A 22292-nucleotide genomic window follows, 5' to 3' on the forward strand; every position below is an offset into this window, starting at 1 on the left:
CAAGAAAGTGCCATTTTATAACTGGAGTTCGGTTTACTGGACTGAATCAACTTCAGTTTTAATTTATGGCTGCCCCTCCGTGTGCCTGCTTCTGCTGTAGGTCTCTTCTTGTTAAAAGGAGTTTTTCCTTCCCACTGTCACCAAGTGCTTGCTCACACTCGTTTGTTTGATTTTTGTGGTTTTCTCTGTATTATTGTAGGGTCTTTACCTTATAACATAAAGCGCTGTGAGGCGACTGTTGTTGTGATTTGGGGCTATAAAAAACATTGAATTGAATCAACTCATGTATCTATTTAACACCCTTACTGTGGTAATAACTATGAAAATTTTACTATTGGAAAAACAGGCTTTCATGTGTTTTAGTGTCTGACACACACAGCTGGATGAACCAGAATTACACCTGGATCTGACCGGGAACAACTGGGAGGAGGTGACAATAGAGATACCTTTTCGTTGCCTGTTTTTCTCATCTCATTACAGGAAATGTAAGAAGCTTAGTAGAGGCCTCAAGAGAATGAGTCCATCACTATGTCAGGCTTCCGGTAACACAACTTAATTAAATATGTTGTGCGTGAGTTTTAATCATGAATACTGTTAAAACTTAGTTGTGTGGGTGACATCGTTTCTAATTAAAATCATGTTAAACGTTTAAGATGTTTAGATTAAACCATCAATATGCCATTTCCTGTATCACATTACAACATATAATGATTTCTATGTGGGTCGAACGTGGCTCATTTTCCTTGCATACTGTCTTCATAAAAGCTCCTAAAGAGATGAAATTCTAAGAGAAGCAATACATGCAATGACTAAAAAATGTGCAGCTGAATAAAATACTCCTGTCAGGTTACTCAATTATTGACTGCAATGGAAAGTAGGCAGAAAAACTTGACAGAACGCTCAAAAAAAATGTGCATGCTCTGTAAACCACTAAAAGAGTTTTTTTTTTATTAGGCTCAGCAAGGATATCATGTTCTCCAAGTACAGAAGTGAATTAGAAAAGGAAAAGTAATTAAAGTATTTTTTTTTATACCTCAGATGTTTGGATATCCTCATGAGTTGCATAATGAGTGAAATTAGACATATTTACTAAAAACACACAAACTTCATGGTGTGGAAAATTAATTGACATCTCCCTAACGAATGCTTCACAAATATTAAGACAAAAACAGGACAGATATCTAAGGTGGGGTCTTTTCACAGGTAACTTCTTGATAGATGGTTGGATTCTTTCCCCAAGTGTCAGTGTGACTGACAGTAAGCAATGTGAAACACGTAGCGGCTTTTCTGTTTTTATTTGAACAAAATCTTAAAAGTGCTTTTTCATTATAGGGTGATTTTTGTTTCTTTGGAAAAGCTGTGTCTGATTCCAAAACATGTGAGGAGCCCTCCAGTCCATCTCGAGCAGGAATTTATATGGTGCTTTTCTAGTCTTGATGACCACTCCAACTTTTTTACACTTCAAGCCTTGTTCATCCATTCACACTCATGTCCATGGAGAAATGTGTTCCAATCAATCAATCAATCAATCAATCAATCAATCAATCAATCAATCAATCAATCAATCAATCAATCAATCAATCAATCAATCAATCAATCAATCAATCAATCAATCAATCAATCAATCGCACATTGTCACACACTGAGTGATCCATGAAGTGCAGTTTTTATGGTTTAATATGTTGGCCAAGAGCAGAATTTTCATCGATAGATAGATGGATAGGTTTTGCAGAATACAAGCAAACCCAACAGTTAAAGCAAAACACCTAAGAAGCTAGTCTGAAAAGCTAGCATTTTGTTTGCCGATAGTGTATTTTCCCTTCCTGTATCCAAGCTAGAAAGCTTTTGTTCAGGTCTCTCCAGAGTTGGAGGAATGGTTTGTGCCAGCTTTTTAAAATGAAGGCTTTTCATACTGTATATCTACAGTGTTACCCTGTTAACCACAGCTAACAAAATATGTTCCTTTGTAGTGTAAGTGTGCAAGTGGGATTGATGTGCCATGCTATGAATAAGGTGTTACAGCATAGCTATGTAATTGTGAATAATAATGATAACCATCCTAGTGACTGTGTAGAAAGATATCCTCTTTTCAGCAAGAATCTTTTTTGGCTCTGTCACTTTTGGTTGGCATGCTGTTTAAAATGCTGACAGACATATTAGACTGCCCTATTCTGCCTTGAAACTTTGGTTTTTCACTGAGCAATTCATGAATTTTGCAACATTTATTCAATTACCTGTCTATTAGGTTCTTCGGGGACTCTATTAAGACTCGACCTGATCTCAGAGGCCCAGAGGCAGCTTTGTTGCATGACAGCAGCAGTGTGTTCATCTCCCGAAACAATAATGGCTCCACCTGTCAGAAGACAAAGTGGGTCACAAGCAAAGCCTTATTGGTGGCTGCCACCTCAACTTTTATCTCTGATTAAACTGTAAGAATCCTTGTGTTGAACACCCTACTGGGCATGGGCCGTATGTTCCAGCTTTTCCCTCTGATTAAGCCCTTCTTCAGATTTATTGGCCATGGGAAATAATGGGAAACACAGCGAATGTAGAAGTTTTAGCCCATTACTCATGGCTTTTATTGGCATGGGCTCTGTTTGGCATACAGCCATTGACCTGTACAGAGGACAAAGCAAGTAACGCCTCTCCTGGCTCTTGGCAAGGAAAAGCATAGCAGTGAGGAGGTGGCAATATAGAGAAGGAGAAAGTGAGAGAGGAGACGTGGCAGCAGTGTAGGTGGGTGATGTGAGGATAGAGAGGAAGGAAATTGTTTAATAATTTACAAAAAAAAGGAGATTTCAGTATTCCAAAACTTATCTCAAAATATTTTTGCTATCTCTTTGTAATATAGAAAAGAAGTTGCATATAATGCAAGAAACTGCCTAACAGGGATTTATAATAGTGTCTAGACAGAACAGTTGATCCCTAAGGAAGTAGCGCAAAAAAAAAAATGAGACCCTGTGTGCTGGGTGACAAAGTTAAAGTTCAGAGATGAAACTGTTACACAAGATAGTGATCCTTACAGTTTATACTCTGTCTGTGTATAAATGTCTATATGTGAGTGTATTAAGTATATTTTTTTAATTATAGGAGAACTGCTAAGCATAGTGTGAAACCCCTGGCAGTAAGCTCATTAGTAAGTAATAATCATGTATACTATAAATTAGCTTGTGCCTTTGAATGCTTTTCTGTTGGAGACAAAGATAATATACTATATTTGCTCATATTGGTTTAGTGTGTTTTATTACAAAGCTTTATGGTAATTTTGCTTTTTTAAATGTGCAACGTTTTCTAGGCCAGAAGAAAAAGGAAAAACAATACAGAAATCCAATTTAAAGCAGAACTCCACCAATTTACATACAAAGTTTAAGTTTACGGGTTGAGGAGGAGATTCATAAATTTTTTAAGAAACATTTCTGATGATGTCCAATAAAAGAAACGTTTAGGGTAATCTGCAGTAGACATTTTGATTAGAGGAAATAAAATATCAGTTTTGCAGTAGCTGTTTCCTCTGGGGTAGATGGACGGGTCAACAAAACATTAGCCTTTGACTTAAATATCTCTCTCCTCCGCTAACACTATTGTTTACAATAAGTCCTGGAGATAAAAGGTGCAGTTTGAATGACAATGACATCTGTGTAAGAGATCATATGCATATTTCTTTTCTTTTTTTTTAAGCCTAAAAAAATCTTGTCATATCTTTGCACAATGTTTAAAATATGCCCTCCCTCACCACGGGCGTCAGGTGTTTTAGCAGATCTTAATCCAGGTTGTTTTCTAGCAGATATGCTGCAGCGATGTTTGGAAAATGAACACAATCACTGCTGGCATCGATGTCCATGTGCCATAGGATTTTTAAAACGTGGAAAGTAGAGCTTTACCTAGGATCCAGCACAGCTTCTGCGCGCTAATGAAAACAGCATCTCTGACTAGACGAAGATATCTCACATAATACAACATTAACCATGAGTAGCCTAAATATAATTGTACATGTGAAAACTTACTTGAACTGCTTTATATATTCATAAACTCCTGTAACTCTTGGGGTTTTAGAAAACTCGACAGAAAAAATTGAAAAAAGGGATAGACATGTGAAGGAAGCAGAACTCCATCAACATTGTCGCTGTTTTATTTGAGTTACTGTACGCACTGTACAAATGGATGCACTGCCTGCAGATGCTGTTCCGTGATGAGTGAGTGAGCTCAAGCCTCGGCTGCTCGCTCCAGAGTTTGTGGAGAAGCACATTTCTACTTTATAAATAACACAAAAGCCTAATTGTTGGTTGATGTGAAAGCTGCGCAGCTGAATTCTTTTCATGTTCTAAATATTTACTCACAGTTACGCAAATTGCTGGTGCCACCTTAAACTGGTAGTGAAAAAAAAGAAAAGAAAAAAGAAGCTGTTCTTAGCGCTGTACATATGGTGGATGTTGGTGCGTGTGGTTCAAACGTGTGAGGCGAGATCTCAGGGTTGCATAAAGATGGCAACCTCGTGAACAGCTGTAATTGGTTTCCTCTGACAGATCAAACCATCACTCTGTCTCGGAACATCCAGCTGTCAAACTTGACACACAGTTAGATTTAGCCACTTTTGCTCTTTCCAGGAAGTATAGACTTGTAGAGTCCGCCGATGACAATGGCGGCTTTGTACACCCACACAGTCATGGGCACACATTCGGCCTCCTCAGCCCAAATCCATGTCGAGGTCAAGTCTCTGTTAATTGCTTTCCATGGAGTAGATGGATGGATCACGGCTTCAGTTGACGAGGCTGGGAGGTGTAGGGAAAGAAAAACACGCATGTGGTAAGACACACACAGAGAGTCTGGCACACATTTCAGCCAACGGAGACTGTTATCAGCTAATTAGTAGCAGTAACTGCAGGGGCCAACCTTATTGACACTGGAATAACGGTTTTCTGGTTTGAGTGGCACTGTCACTTCTCCCGCCGTATCATTGTGATTCAATTATAAATACACAGATGCAGGGAACGGAACGTACAATCACCCCAAGGAGGAGACGCTGCTTTCAGATGCTGTGATCACTTGAGCGGCCATATGGGTTATTGTGTGCAGACTGGCCACGCTCTCTCCCAAATGGCAGACTAAACTTCAGTGGATAAATAAATGAATGAATATTTATTTCACATTTCACATCACTCGGCAAGTCCCACATCGGTCGAGCCTCGAAAAGCAGAATGCGACAACACACGAACTGAAACAATGGCAGTGCTTTTTGTGCCGTGCAGAGGGGGTTAGGGTAAAGGATTACACGTGCCATTGTGTGGCCATTCAGCCTTGGTCCTCCTCCAGCTGGATTGCTTTCATTCCCGTGATCATGATACCCATTCAAAGCTCGAATGATGAAAAGAGCACTAAATGTATTTTTTGTTAAGAAATTGCAACAGTATCAGCTGTTTAGATTGTTTTAATCAGAGGAAATTTAGGCTGCACCTGTCATAGGTTTGCTGTTGGGTATGTGGGGGGCGGTGAATGATTAATAAAAAAAAAAACACGAGGCTGAGCCAACTAGCCAAACCTGTTGCCTGTTCCAATATCTAAAAGGTTCGACTAATATGGTTCGACTAATTTCCTGTGCATTTAAAAAGAAGAAGAAGAAGAAGAAGAAGAAGAAAAAGATTTGTACAGGCTCCAAAACTAAAATCAGCACTTTTAAATTTCTTCATTAGCCAGAAAATATCCTCGGATCACTATTATTTATTTATTTATTCGTGGAGGCTAGCGTCTTTTTTTTCTTAGAGCACTACCATGTCTCCTGCTTTGTACCCCGAGGAGATTATTTGGAGAGTTGTGACGTAACCTGGAGCTAAGCAGAGGGGAGAGGCGAGGGGGGGGGGGGGGGGGGGGGAACAGTGAATCACGTATGAGGGACAGAAAGTAAGATGTTCCCACATGCCTGGCCGCAACTGTTTCTTATTAATCTACTACATGATTGATGGGAGGATGCATGGGAAGGTTGATGGGAAGAACCTGAGCAGAGAAGGCAGGGGGGGAATTGCTGACCACAGCGCCTCTTAATCTTAGATTTTGAATGGGGGTGTTTTCAGAACGGGGAATATCCTGGAGATGCATAGTTTATGAAACTGTATCGTTCTCGTGCGTAAAATGCCAAGAGTTGCACTGGACTGGAGGAATAGGGGGTCGGGGATTGAGAGGTAGAGTGGGGGCGGGGGGTAGAGAGAAAGTGACGGATCGGCCGAGCGATATGGCGAAAAAGTGGGAGAAAGAGACAGCGCGACAGAGAGAGAGAGAGAGAGAGGGAGAGAGAGAGAGAGAGAGGGAAAACGAGAGAGAGACAGAGAGAGAGGCTGTGAAGCGACTTGGTTGGCAGTGTTCGCCTCTGTCTCTCAGGCAGTGGGAGAGATGTGCGTAACATGCAGCGGAGAGCGGTGATCATCATCTGCGCGCCGCATCGCCGTGGACCGCCGTGCGCACTCATAGACGGAGACACACCGAGGGGTGCAGCCCGCTCTCCCGTACCCGTCGTGACCGACACTCCCGTGAAGCCGGCGAGAGCCCCCTGAAGGAGCAAAAGAAGCAGAAGAAGTGGTGTGAGGAAAGATGCCAGCCGCTCAGGCTGTGATTTGGGGTTAATCACCCCTCTGTTTGGAAATCACTCTGACGCACCGGCGACGAAGCGAGCGCGCTTATTTTTGCGGAATCCCATCCTCCTTCCTTCTGTGTCACATCTAAAGCGGACTATCAAGTGGGGATTTTTTTTCATTATTTATTTATTTTTATTTTTTTATTTGCACGAAAGCTGCATTCCATGGCCAACAGAATATGAGTCAGTGCGTGTCTGTGAGCTGAGGTGGAGTGTGCGTCTATCTCTCTCTCCCGCTTGCACGGCTGTCTCGGTCCGCCACAAAACCTTCCCACGCCAGGATGCAGCTGCTCAGAGTTGCGTGGGCACTGACCGGAGCGGCGATCTGCTGCTTTCTCATTCTCCTTATCCACTCCCGCCTGCTCAAAGAAGGTAATCACACCGAACTCCACCGATTTACCCCCTCAATCTGATCTGTTACCGAGCTATCCTCTGCCGTGTAGTTTATGTGAAGTTTTCCGCAAAAAAATAAAAAAAATAATAAAAATAAAATAATAATAATACAAATATGTATATATACATATTCAAACATGATCAAATATCCAATTTTCTTAAGTGGCTCCGATACAGAAAAAAAGAAAAAAGAATCCAATCCAGTTTGCACAAAAGCAAATTCATGAGGCGCACAAGCGCTGCGGTGATTCCTATCCCACCTGCATTTCTGCATCTCTGCTCATCAACAAGTAATCAACCCGAATATGTTCGATTAACCAGTATTGAATGCCAGAGGAGAAGGAAGAATTGTGCTCAAGGAAGAGGGGGTGAAAAAAAGTACCACCAAAAGCAGTTGACTGAATGGAGATACTGATTTGTTGTAAGCGTTTTCAATAGATGGCACTAGAGTCTAGCTTTAGGGTAACATTGAGGTCAAGCGGTTCTAATGTCGTTCCATTCGCCTTTATATTGTGTTTTCAGACCTCCTTTCTTGGAGTCGAAAGTCGGGTACAATTCCAATGCAGACCCTCGGTCACACAACTCTCAGCTTCTCTGTTGCTCTGGCTGCTGTGTGTCTGTCATTGCTGACATGCTGTCTGGATGCACAGCCTGCAGATATGGCTGCATTGTGGGAAGTTGGTGCAGCTGGGGTTTTTGTTGGGGGGGGGGTGCTAATTAATTGAGTTCCATTTGCTGACATTCAGCTGTTAATGCTTTAATGAATCACAACTTAGCCGATGTCTCAGCGTGGGAGATTGTTCCGTGTAACCGGTCATTAATTCCACCTACAGTACACCGCGATATACACAAATCACATCTGTCTGCGGGGAGACTTTCATGCAGAGGTTGAGCACACTTACTGCTCAAACTCCTTATGAAAGTCAAATGGTGTAAGCTGGGGGAATTACTGCACTGCATAAAGCTGGCACGTAAAACAGCTCTTAATACTACCCTTACACATGTATACCCCGGGGCGAGCAGGGTCTGTTTGGCACTTAGGAACGGTCACGAGTTTTCCTTTGTGGTGATTGTTGAAAAGCGAAGGCTTGGAATGGCTCGCCATGCCCTCGCTGCCTCCAGCCCTGGGCAGATATTCGGGTCAAGCAGTAGCAAGCACTTCCCTCACCGTGGTGAGTCCATGACTGCTTCTGGGTAGGAGTATGTCCAGCCATAGTGAAGTAAAGGGAGCGAGGGGTGAGAAATAGGTCTGTCAGCCAAAAAATTTGAAGCAAGGGGAGTTGAGGATTCTGTACTGGCACATGTCCCAAAGCCACCCTTTGTAGTTTTAATTTACTGTGGCACACTGGCCTTACAGAGAGGTCAAAAAGAGGATTGTGTGGCCACCTAACAGTACAAAAAAGTGCTGCTTGCGGCCGTGTTGATGCGATGGGATCTTATTAGATTCGGGCCATCAGCATTGTTGAGCTTGTTGACTGGCAAGACAATATTTTTGACCTTCACTGCCGAGTTGTTTGCCGGTATCATGTTCTGCTTTTTACGCTGAGGTGTTGTTCCCTTAAGCCCGTGTTTTTCTGTGCTTTCTAACTTGACACAGAATAGCTTTTAAGTTTTCGGGGGGGAGAAGTCTGCTGGTCACTCTCTGGCAAGAGGCCACATTTAATTTCGGTTTGGGCTTTATTGAAATGTGGCACAGAGAGACGGAGGGAGAGAAGTGGTGAGAATATGCTCACTTTAGGCTACAAGAATGGCCAAGGTCAAACCCTGCTCTGAGGCCTAATAATACGAACTGATAAAATGAATTCAAAGGAGTGCATTAGCGACAGTCTTTTGGGAATGAGGATAATGAAAGGCATGCACAAGGGACCTAAAAAAGAACAGAGGCCGTTTAGTCTCAGCCTGCATATTCTTTCATTAAGAACATTGGGGTTGTCCAACACTACCATCTTTTAGTGTGAATTAGAACAAAAGAAAGCAGGGGGGTGGGGGGGGGTGGAGAAGTATTTTTAGTCTCCTCTCTATCATGTGCCGGATTGATCGCCTCCTCTGTGCTTCAGTGCGTGAGGACGCTGAAGCTGGCGGTACAGATGTGCATGCAGGTGGTATATTATTTAAGGTAGCCTGTCAACAAGAGAGTTATTTTCATATCAGTGATTGTGAGCTTGCAAACTACAGATTGAAGATGGTGATTTGGGCTCATGGAGAAAGAATACGTCAGCTCTGTGTCAGCTTGTTAGGAAGCTGAACACACTATGAGCAGAAATATGCATTTGAGGTTGGGGGGTTGTACACCCCGTTGCGTCAGCCCTCTTGCATAATGTGGCACAGGATCTCGGCTCGCAGAGAGGCTTGGGTTTGGGATTGGAAACGTATTATGCGCTCGGAATGTGGATGAATTTTGGGCCATAAATTTCTCACACTGTCCACTTCAATAATTCACACAATGAAGCGAATCCCGTTTCGCTCTTTATTGGCTGAGATATTTGTCACATGGCAATAGAGGGTCCGACAGGTTCGCAGAACAGCTCCTGGTGCAGAAATCCCCCGGCGAGTCTGGGACCATCGAGGCACGTGAAAGGTTTTGTTCTGGAAATAACGCGTTAGTCACTGTAATAAAATGGCCTGCATAATATGCTACGGTTATATCTTTGGTGTGCTTTTAAAGCTAAAAAGAGCAGCATCTTTAAAACACCAGTGGCCTGTTCGCTCTCAATATTGGAGTAACATTGTGAAGGTGTACCAGAACGCAGCTTAGTGGCTTTATTGAAAATTCTCTCAAGTGTTCATGAGGATGCTTTAAGAGTCAATAAAACCTTAAAGACAAATTTGAATAATCTTGAATGATTAGTTTGCATTTTCTCATCGTTGTAACTATGTCATGGATGGCGCCATATAGAAGGTTGTTTTCCCAAAACTTATAAGCATCGTGGGACACATGCATCCCACTCTGATTTCAAGTTGGCCAAACCAGCGTCTGTCAGGAGAAAGATGTTTGATTACACATCATTTAATTCCATTTAATTAAAAACATATGAAGAAGTGCAGTTTTAACAGTAGCTTTCATTGTGTGGTTTTCTACATGATAAAGAAATGCTGCAGTGCTAAATGAAAGAAGTTTGTCAGCATGAATTTATAAAATTGCAGAAAAATGTATGGTTATTATAAGAGAGTACTTCACATTAATTGGCAAAAAATGTTATTTTTATTTAATTTTTTTTTTAAATTAATACGTCTTGAAAAGATGAAATATTAAACGTCTCTGTGACACTGAGGAGCTGAGTAGGTGAAGCACTCCCAAAAACCTCATGTCTGCACAGCCCAGTGGCCTCTCTCCGTCCTCCACCTCCCTCAGACAGACCACCAGGCTGCCTAACAACTGCAGTTATTGATCTTCAGGTAAAACCACAGAGTGAGCCATAATGGACCAAAGTGACAGATATACAGTGTGTGTGTGTCTGTGTGAATGCACTGCACTCAATGTCAGACAACCAAAATCATTTACAGCAGGTGCTCTAAAAAGCACAGTGCAGGGTATCCTCTTTTTTTTCCAAACAAAAAGATGTGGATTAGAATGACATCCTGTGCTGTGGAGGCTCAGCTCGGAGCAGCCTCAGGCAGATTCGGGTCAAGTGGTGGCAAACTCGCAGTGTCATGCACGCACGTGGCCCATGAAGGAAGGGGAGCCCTGTCACTTAGGACACCAGATGAAAAAGAGAGGGTGTAATAGTATAATAATAAACATATGAACAAACCGGGAGTCTGCAGTCGGGGGTTATGTGCTCAAAACTCACGTCACTGCCTGAAACACAGGACATCGCTGTCTCTTACGTCGAGCTCTTTTGCTCAAATTAAACTGATTGCATGACTAAAAGAAATCCTAGCGTGATCGGTTTTATGTGCCAGAGTTGTCAAACAGTAGATGGTTATGTAACATACTAAAGATCTGCTCCACAACTGCTGTTTATATCGGCAGTTATTATTTTTCCCTCCACTTTTCGTACTATTTTGTCCTCCAGTTTCCTCCTATCACTGCAGAGATTTCAGTACAAGTATTCAATTTCGTCGTGCCATCTGCGGATGTCGTGTCTCATTTCTCCATCTGAATATTAATTCTGTTTGTGCCACTGTAGCAGAATGCACAATGCGTGCTAGGCACGGCCTTTAAGAGGCGTAGCCGCTTTTCCAGCTATCACCTGCATCTAAAACCTGCCGATGGTCTAATTAGAGTGGAGGCCAGGGCGAACGGCTGCACGAGCTCCCACTCGAATGTGATTTTGAGATCCAGCAGCAGAGGTGCAGTCATTAAGTATTTCTTCCTTTTTTTAAGCATCTATTATTAATCTGCAGAAAGGAAGGATTTTAGGGAACTTAGCCCTGCAGCACAGCTTTAGGACTCAACTGAGATAAAGATAATATGCATGTATTTAATGCTGCAGTAATACTCCTTCAGCATACAGAAGCAATGTCACAATCACCGTGTTTTACTTGGCAAATCCTCGGTGATTTCAAATCCCTCACAGCCAAGGGGTACGTAGGTAAAAGTCTGTCTGAATGTAATCTGCTGTAAACTGCTCTAAATTGAACACAATTTATCTTTAATGGTCAGTATCAGCTGTAATCCATAGGGGTGGCACGCATTAATCAATTGCTTAATTGATTCATTAGTTAAGGGGTTTGTTAATTAAATCACTTCTGTGAGTCAATCACAGTTGCAGCAGAAGCCTGTGGTGGTTTTTTCAAGGTAATCTAAGCCTGGTCTCAAACAAGCCCCTTGTGCCTTGTGTCCAGGGCCACTTTTCATCTGTTTGTGTGTTTGCTCATGGCACTGTTCTTCACAGTTCCTATTGATTGTGGGACAGTAAAAAGTGTGCACTATTGCACCCAGTTTTCCAAAAGTCCTATTGATTGGCGTTGGCTTTTCTAATAAAAAGCTGGCTGTGGGGATCCTCCTAGGGTTCCGTTATTTTTTACTGGAAACACTCAGCGGCCTTTGGAAATAGCGATGTCAGAAAGACATCACCCTTACACACTTCATTCGTGCCCTTCCACCCATGAAGTGCCGTGTAAAACTCCCCAAGGCCCTACCAAACCAAGCTTGAAGACATAGATTTGAGCTATTCTGTAAAACCTTGGATCAGCAAGGACATGCAATGCGACATCTTCCAAGCACATTAGTGTAATAAAGATGATGGTGATTTAAAAAAAAGTGTGCCACACATATTAAATTGTGGCACAGATCAGGAAGCCACAGAGCACAGATTGTTAGGTTGTGCTCCTCTTGGCTGTAAAAAGTGGCAAACAGCATAAAGGAGCTGAGCAGTTTAAATAACTGTGGCTGCATCTTTGATTAAAACCTCGTCCAGAATGTCTCCTGGTCACTTCGATCTGATAGAGCTCGGCTGTATAAATTAATCATGGGTGCATTTGCACGCGCATAAAATGAAAGTAAATGGTGGAGTGTTTGGCAGTAGACACCCAAACTGAGGAGTAGGACAAGAAGAAGGAGGGCCAGTAGTTTGAGAGGTTAGAGGCAAGCAGAGCCATTTGTCTATCGACTTGTCAGCTGGTGGGAGAGAGATCCTCTCAGATCAGCATTTTCCTTAGAGGAGGGCGGATTCCTGTGGGTCTGTTCTTGCAACACTGGCAACATGTCCATCATGATCATCTCTCAAAGAGAAGCTGGTCCCGCCCCTTGGATGATCTAACCCGAGTCAGTGGATTCATCAGGATATACTGTGCGAGCTGAAAGAGTGCTGATTTAGGGGAACTGAGCCTGTCCATTTTATTCATAGGCCAACTCTCCAGACTATTGATTCCCTGACCACCAGGGTGCTTGAGAGTGATACATCCACACATTCTTTAGGAAATGATGGGTGAGAAGTGTGCTTACCCTTCTGCCTTTTCTATTTGTGCCTTCCTGCTGTGTCAAGGGTAGCGATGAGGTCATCCCGAGGTTGGATCAATCACCGTGCCTCTGTTCATCTAGTCGATCGATAGCTGCTTAAGAAGTTTGATCTTCTGTGTGCGTGAGATCACAGTCATTCAGTCAATGGATTGTGAAACTAGGGTTTTTTTCTGTCTTCACGAAAGCTTGGCCCCCAAGGCCATTGTGACACAAATTTGGTGTCTGCGATAACAGACTTGGTCATGCTTTATGGATCCGCTGCGTTCTAACCGTTTTTCCATTTCCATCTGACAGAAATGTAGGTTTAATCTGACATTAGGCGGGCTATAGTGCATTAGCTTTTTGTGTCAAAGGGGCAGAATATTACTGATGCTATGCTGCTCCACCGAAACAAATTGCATGTTACTCTTTAGAAAACTAATGGAGGCTTTATCGATTCGAACAGGGCCAGCCACTTGCTTTGTCTCGGCTGTCAGATTGTGTCTAAAGCAATTTCATAAAGATCATTATTTTCTTTCTCAGGATGTCTTGCAGCTAAACAAGATCCTCCCTCGTTCATTCTTGCTTTTTATACTGCTTACGGCAGCAGCTCTTATGGTCAAATTGAAAATGAATTAGAATAGAATGACACATAATGAAAATCACTAAAAAACATTGGCACGTCACATCCCCTTAGCTTGTTGCACCCTTGAATAGATTGCTTGTGGGGTTCCAATTCCTATTCCCGTTCTTACGCAGTAGAAGAAAATGGGTTTAGCTCACTGTAAAGGACAAACCATATCATTACGGGTCATAACAAGCAGCGCCACTCATTTATCTTCTAATGGCATTAAAGCATGCGGCGAAAAAGGTGCTGACATGGATGTTAGTCATGCAACGAAGCAAGATAAGTCATCAGGTTTTCTGCTCGTACGGTGATCATCATTGACATAATTGATGTAGCGGGCAAGCATTGCGGTGTCAAACTGTAATCCAGCAGGTTGCTTGAATAACATTATTCAAATCATTGCATGCTTTAGCTTGTTTACTCATTGGAACTGTCTTTGTTGTTCCAGTTGTGAAGCATTTTAAATGCAGAAGGAACCTGTTGCCACTCCATTACACAGTGTAGCTAACTTATAACTTATAAAGAGAATTATCTTCAGCTGATAAAAATTAAACAATTTGGGCTTTTTCAATTGTAATCCTGATTTTTTAAGTAGTAAAATGTCAATAATAATAATACAATAAAACAAAAATATAATTAAAATATAATATATAATATTTAAAACCATATTTAGATAATAGTAAACAGAAACTGTATCAAATAATGTAATCAGGAAGTTGCTGGTTTTTGAACAAATAGATCTGTTTTTCATTTGGGTGCACATTTACCATAGTTTCTCAACATGTCTTTTTAAAACAACCTTCTCTGGGTTTTCTTATTTGGAAAATCAGAACAATTTCTGTAGTTGAGAAACTTCAATGTCCCCACTATTGTTTAGTTGTTCATAGCCTCCGCTGTTTCATTTAGGATATCTTACTATTACACAATAAATCTCTCTCTGCCTGTGTGTTTGTTACTTTGTCTACAAGCTCCGCCTACGCTATCAGGAGTTGAGCAATCAGCCACCTATCAAGAGACTTAGCCTGTTTTTAGCACTTATGCACCTTTAAAACCTTCTAATAGCATTGTGTCATTTTATTTCATGACAACAACATCTCATATTCACAAAATCTGAATTATACATGCCTAGCAACCACCTAGTAACAGGCAAAATTGACCCATTTTTAGCATATAAAATACATCTACCACACTAGTGAAGCAGAATGTATTTCAAAGTTGTCCCACTGAGCTCAGTAAAACCATGCCCAACACTCAAAACGACGTCTGGATGGCAGCATGTGGCACTCCAAAACCTGTATGTATCATACAGTAAATAGGCAGATTCTGTGCTGGAGGATGTAGCATGCATGATTTTCAAACAGAATTTCACATTTTGATTATTCCGACCACAGGACAGATTTCTACTTCATTTCAGGCCATCCGAAAAGAGGCAAGGTCCAGAAAGGAAGTGTTTGTGGAACTGACCCACACAGTCTTTCACAGCATTGTAAAACCCTATCCTCTGAAAGATTCAGCCTCTGGGAAGCTGTTTATTTGCCTAATTGTATTACTAATTAAGCTAACTTGTTGTGACATGTTGCACCAGGTATTTTTAAACGTTACATAACTTTTTCAGCCTTTTGCCCTTCTATTAAAAAAACACAGTAAAATGTCTCAATTTCAACTTTTTATGTGTTCCTTCTACATAAATACCTAAATCTAATAACAGTTCACAAAATGTTTCTGTTTTTATTCACATTTTCCGTTTTTATGTTTGAACCTTTTTGCAAAGGTGTTGTTTATCAGAGAATAGACTTCAAATAGGGCACTCAAACAACCACTGAAGCCTGTTTTTGCATCTTTTTCCAGGCTTGGCCTCGCTCTTTGCATCTGTTAATAGTTCTTTTTTACAGTTACATCGTTGCGACATATAGTTTTATGCTTATGTTTACAGCTCTGTCAATACAACAGCAGCGAGGGGGGGAGAAAGAAAAAAAAAAAGGAAACCAGCCAGCAATTCTGCTTCATCACAATCATTACGGTCCATTCCACATGGGAGAAAGGAACTTCATTATTGTACCTGCAGGGACTGTTAAAACCAAACTCATGAATACAGAAAGCTTTCTTCCATGGCGTGTTGTTGCTTTACAGTGCTGCTGCTGGGGAATGTTTAAAGGCACATTCTTCACGTAAAAATAATGCATATATAGTATACACGCTGTGTACACAGTCATTTACAAGGCATGCTGGGTATTTGCTGCTATGGGTGCTAAAGCAGCCTGGACTTCGTAGCTGTCTGAACTCAGATTGTATGTATGTATTAAGCAGGGCAAGGAGGTTCACTGCTTTCCCAAACCTGGTGTTTCATCATCTGAGAAGTAATGCACATTTTTCTACTTGGTATGCATTGATATCCATCGATGTGTCTGACTCTTTTACCACTGTGCTTTCCCCTTTCGTAACACTGACTTCGCCAGTCTCCCCTCCTCACACAGAGGTTGCCCATCCTCCGATGTTTTATATATATTAGTGGCAAGAAATTCACAGTGAGGCCAAGAATCAGATCTCCCCCAGATATCATTTCTCCACACAGTGCGAAACAAAAAAAAGGAGGTGGGGGGGAATCATATTTTAATAATGATATGTTCAGCAAATGAAATATGCCAGGTTTGCACATTTGCCTTGCTGAACAGACAATAAATTATATCTTGTACTCTGCCACATAAGCCCAAGGATAATACCACATCCAATGAGAAAGGAAATGGGGCTTGTGGGATGCAGGAAACAGAACGCCCTTGCCTGAAATCAAATGAACGGAGAGAGGAAGCATTGACATGTAGGTCCTGTCGGTGCGGTTTACCTCCTGAGCGTGCTTTCTGTTGTGCCTCTGAGCGCTTTGTATGGCGAGGTCGGTATGTAAACACGCGGTCTCTCCGTTTCTTGCAGATAAACGTCGAGGCCACAGGCATCGGCACATGTTAAGTTAACATGCAGAGGTAGGGTGACAAATACAAACGCAAGCATATGCATACGCAGGGGCTGCAAGTATACACCGGAGCTTGACAGACTGTATGGACTATCTCGTGGCTGCCTTAGTTCATTGCAAAGCAAATTCCTGTAGCTCCAAGTCTAATTTATCAAACAGACTGTGTGAGTGTGTGGCATGGTGCGTGTGTGCCTCTGTGCGTGTGAAGTTTCATCATACATTCAGAACACACACACACGTGCTGTTCTCCATGATAGTGAATAAATGCTTGGAGCGAGTGTAGATGTGCGCACGCACACACATGCACACCCACACACCCACAAAGACACAGAGGTAGCCATGAATACATATGCATACACCGCCACAAACACACACACTCACACAGAGTGCCGCAGGTTCTTAGGGGACTCCAGAAAGGATGAAATATTGCTGCAGAGGCCACACACACGCACGCACACAGTCCACAATGAAGCACTCACAAAAATAACAGCACACACACACACACACACACTTCGAGGTATTGCTGATGAAATCTTGTCAAAGACGGGGGATGTGTGTGGACAGAGCGGCGTCAGCTACCACTTCTAGATGTCAGCGGCTTCATAACCTGACACATAACATGCATACACACACGCGCACCGCATCCACAAAATGTTAGCATCATCTGTCATTTGGTTGCCACTCATTGACAGATACAGTGCATTCCAGTTATCACGAACACTTGACATAATCTCCCGTTCAGTCATACACACACACACACAAACATACACAGCCTATAAGACATAAAGGCAGACCAAAAAAAAAGAAAGGCAGAGCTGACATCATGGAAGCAGGACAGAAGTAAAACCAGCAACATCCCGGCCCTAATAGTGTCTGATAGGTAAACAGAGCATAGCCACCCACCTGCCTTTTAGCCCAGGTGGAACCACTTGAGCAAATTGCCTTCTTAATTGATGGACTTTAACTGGTTGCTGTGTGCTAGCTTGTGTGTGTGTGTGTGTGTGTGTGTTTGTGTGTCTGTGACTGCTGGGGTTTGTGCTGGTGCCTGTGGCTAGGGGAGCGGTAATAGTGGAAAGAGAAATCTGTCAGCCGGTAATGAAATAATTGGCACAAACGGTTACACACGCGAGCACCCATGCACACACACACACACACACACACACACACACACACACACACACACACACACACACACACACACACACACACACACACACACACACACAGTTGCACTTCTGAATGCATGCAAAGCACACGCGTGTACAGACGCTGTACTTTTCCCTCAAACACACGGAGCTCCAGCCATGAGTACAGATAACAACCTAGTGAAGGAGCCTGATGCACCATTTCCTCTGGTGGTAGCTACAAATGAACTAACCCAGTGGCTGAATATGGACAGACTATGACAGCAAATGAGGAGGAAGGGGACAGTCAGATAAAATGCAGAAAGGGAGCGAGGCGGAGGAAGAAAGTATAGGACACCATATGTAGACAGACAGCTTGAGAGGAGAGGAGCAGGAAGTGTGTGAAAGGAGTAAAAAGGGTAGCGCGATGACGAGACGGAGGAGGAGGAGAGAAAGAATGAGAGCGACAGAGAGAGAGTCACAGGTTGTTGCCGATGGGTTGCTTCCTGAAATAAATTCTTTTTGGGGGAGGGTTACCATGGCAACTCAGGTAATGGCAGACAGGGATTGGTTGTGCTAGTAACCTGCACCAATGCTAAGAGAGAGAGAGGATATCATCCAAATTATATGTAGTTTCTCTCCCAACGTTTGCCTCAACACAGCTGAGGATTAATTAATTTTCTCAATGATGTCTGAGAGTTCTGTTTTCTGTCAACAGAGAGCACCGAGGTTTGTCATTTAAGAGATTTGTCCCTGTCCTAACTTTAGGAGAAAACATGTCACACCTTACCGTACGTTGAAGTTTGATGTGCACAATTTAAACTTTCTGACAACAGAAAGAGTCAAAAGCTGTACCCTGGAACATTTTGAAAAGACAAACTGGAACATTGGAATAATAATAATAAAAAATGTTTTTAAAAAGTTTGTATCTTGTTATTAAACAAAGTGGAAGTGTTCAGATCTTTCAAGTAATATTAAAAATACAAAAGTATTGCAATTAAAATAGCACATTAGTAAAAGTACAATCAATTAATCTCCAAAGATACTGGAAAAAGTAAATCATAACCCAGGGATCAGGAACCTTCCGTATTGAAAGGCCAAGTTTGGACCAAAAACATCCATATAGAACCATAAAGTATCCATTACCCTCCAATATTCTTAGGTTCAGTATTGCTGGGCATAATGGGTAAAAACGTTATACTTTTGATATATACACATATTAGTATATTGCATTTTGTATTCATATTTATGTTGGTTTGATTATATTATTTATTATGTGAGGAAATATTGCCATAATTTCATCGAGCTTGCATAATGACGGTAAAGAGAGTTGAATCTTGAATCTACTGAAGCTTGCACAGCCTTTTGAGTATAAAACATATAAAATACATTTGGGATAATTTTTTACCTTAACTTTGCATTTTTATGACAGCGATGTCGTGTTTTTATTACATTTATGACATTATAGAACAAAAAAAGGAAGGACATTTTGCGTTATTTACTCATACTTACATATCTAAAAAAACAGAACAATTATGAAGTCAAAATTATAATTGTAAAGTGAAGAGGGGTAGACATAAACTTAAATTTTTTTTAAATTCAATGTGTAGGCTTTTTAAATAGATTATTTGTTTTCTGTCAATGCCCCAGGGAGTCACTGCAGATGGGCTAAAAACGAGGTATGTCAACCGTCATGTAAAAATAAATTGGTAAAATTAAGATTTGTCATCGGTACATTTTGGTATTCAGCACTGGAAGTCCCGACATATTCGCATGTGTTGTAGCATTTTGCATTATATAATGAATTTATGTATGTGGATTATTTGCTAAATGATACTTAGGGTGTAACAACATTCCTTATATGTCTTAATATCGGTTAGTGTGTCATCTTTCACAGTTACTATGTGTGTAATCGATAACATTTTAGTATTCTTAAAATGATTCTTCCATCAATGTAGTCTTATTGCATTTGGCTGCTTCCGTGAAAAATGAGAACAACGCAGTGCAGATCTTCTACTTTCCTTATTGTTTTTTTGAGTAACTGGAAAGCAACTCAAATCACTACATCAAAGAAACAGTGGAGCTTCTAGAGGTCGGATTAGGCCACTGAAAAGAGACGGTAGGAAAACCGAAAACAATGATTGAACTGCAGTTCTTTTATGCTGTAATAATATACAAAATAAATATAAAGTTAATAAACTGAATACTGATGTACTTTAGTTTTCTTATTTGGTATGTAAGTCACTAATGTTGTACATAGATTTCATACCAGTTTTAATGTATCTATATATACATTTGTTCGGGAATTGTTTATTCTTCATTTAGGCTAGTTGGTCTTCTCTTATAGCAATACGCAGCTTTTGATTATAAGGAACAAAACATATGTTCTGTTGCCCTCTGATTTTTTTTTTTATCACAAGTAGATCCAATTAATTTGTTGAGATGCTCACAACAACTATTGGATGTGAGACGGGCTCTGCAGGTTGTTGTATTTCGCTCACTTGTCTCTTTTTTGTTTCTTTTTTTATCACTGCATGTTGAACATAGTCTGCATGGTGTCCACTCTTTCACACTTAGAGAATCTGCACACTGGCTTTGAATAGTCTCCCACTGAGGCTGAATCCAGTCTTTTAATCCTTTCTCCTCCTTTTTTTCCCATCTTTTCTATATTGTGCCCACTTATTTCTTGGCAAAGCAAAACAAAGAAACTCTGTTGGGTTTGTGTGTAAGGGGGAAGCGAAGTAGCAGAGAGAGAAACAGTTCTTGCTTCAGAAAGACAAACTAAACATTTTGCTACAGGTAGAGAAAGGAGATATATGGTGCAAGGCCAAATAAACAGCTTTACTTTACAAACAACTTGAAAAACCTGCATTCTGCTGGTACACATGGTTGAGCAGGACAACAGTAGTCAGTAAGTTTCAGTAAAATAAAGCAATAGTAAGACTACTATCAAATTTGAGGTCGCGATTGAGGCACTGGACACTGTTGGCAATGCCATTGTTTAGAAATCAGCTGTTAAAAGGTAGATCAAAGAAAACAATCTGATTAATAGTATTTTGTATTGATTCTTTGTGAGTAGTACATTCAAGTCGAACAGCTCTTTTCTTGAACTCAATGTGAGCTACACTTTTAAATAATCCTTAGTGATCACCATGGGAAAAGCTAGAATTACTGCCTCTGTCAAACTAGTCAAGGTGCAGTTTCCAACCATGTTTGTCCAAAGTCTTAGATGGCACCCAAACTTAGTGTCATGTTAGACCAAATAAGAAATATATTCTGAATTTCCTCTTCTTTTCCTGAGTTTTGGGGTTGAATAAAGGTCAAATAAGTGCTTTTTGCAAAAAATGGTGGCTTCGCGGTGTAGTGGTTAACACATTTGCATGTGAAAGATACCCGGGGGAGGTAGCTAGTGTACTAACGCTGGTCCCAAGTCTAGCTATTTTATCAGGAAGGGCATCTGGCATGAAGTCTATGCCAAATCAAACATGTGGATCTGTCCTCAGAGGGTTAGGGTTAAATCTTGGGAATTAAGGGAGCAGCTAAAAGTACCACATCAGTTTATATCCTGTCAGACATTTGTGTGAAATTTGGTCAGAATTAAGATTTGAATTCTTTCTATGAAAATGTGTTTGCGAGGTGGCAGTTGATTTCTTTGTCGTTAAGTCCATGATTCAATGATAGGACTAAATTTTAAGAAAGCACTCAAAAGAGAATGAATGTACCGCTAACCAGCCTGTGTGACGTCATCTTTCCACTAAGGTCAAAGGTGAAACACGTTAACACTGCATCGATCCCGGTGTCTGTCTGCATTTTCATCAGTCTCAAAACCTGATCAGACACTCTAAGTGACATACAAACTAACAACACTGTCTGTAAAAAGAAGCTTGGGCATGTATTTATTTTCTTTTATTCAATTATTTATTTTGAGTCTTCAGTAAAACTCAAATTTCAGTCGCCAAAACTGGCTTTCACACCCTGAGCTGATTTGATTTCATGATTTTGTTTTCATAATCATTATAAACACATTATAAATATTATTTCCTTACTCATTTAAGCTACAGTTACATTTTACAGTGTGCAGAGAGATGCAGTCGTTTGTGTAGTTCAAGAGCTCGGTGCACTCACTCAGCATCCTCAAAATAGCCCCATAATGGTGCTGTGCAAGTACATGTGTCTTGTAGTGTAGCCCTCTGGAATTGAGAGGAGACAGAGAGGACACAGTGAGAGTAGAGAGAGAGGGAGAGTCTGTGTGTGTAATAAGTGTAGTAGATGCAGATGTGGTTGTGCCAGCGGACTGTATCAGGGTTGTGTAATGTCTGTGCAAGTGTGTCTGCACACACAGGTTGTAGTTCTTCTGTGCTTCCTCTGTGCAGTTGTGTGCGATTACAAACTCCAGTCAATGTGTGAATTCCTATTAAGGGTGTACGTGCGTGCGTGTGCGCTTAGGAGCATGCAACACAGCCAGTCAATAATTAGCACAGACAGCAGGGGGAGGACGATGAGAGAAAACAAGATGGAAAACAACAACAACAAAAAAAAAGGAATATAGAAATAAAATATAATAAGAGCAGCGAGTGAAGCTGAACCCCCCCCACCCACCCATCCACCCACCCTCTGGTTACTGTGGAAATCCAGATAAGGATGTTTCCTCTCTTATTCTGCTAACAGGGCTCTGC

General features: G+C 41.3%; 1 protein-coding gene across 2 annotated transcripts in view; it reads left to right on the plus strand.

Annotated features, from left to right (window-relative positions):
- tafa5a (TAFA chemokine like family member 5a) overlaps positions 1-22292 on the plus strand; it is a 180062-nt gene that overhangs the window by 42384 nt on the left and 115386 nt on the right. The window contains exon 1 of one of the 2 annotated variants that reach the window (XR_013972235.1): positions 6257-6994. The exons of the other annotated variant lie outside the window; for it this stretch is intronic. The gene's annotated coding sequence lies outside the window, so the exon portion shown is untranslated. Of the gene's footprint in view, positions 1-6256; positions 6995-22292 lie in introns of those variants that run through there. 2 annotated transcript variants of the gene reach the window in all.

Source organism: Rhamphochromis sp. 'chilingali' (assembly GCF_963969265.1).
Source record: "Rhamphochromis sp. 'chilingali' genome assembly, chromosome: 7".
Classification (NCBI taxonomy): Eukaryota; Metazoa; Chordata; class Actinopteri; order Cichliformes; family Cichlidae; genus Rhamphochromis; species Rhamphochromis sp. 'chilingali'.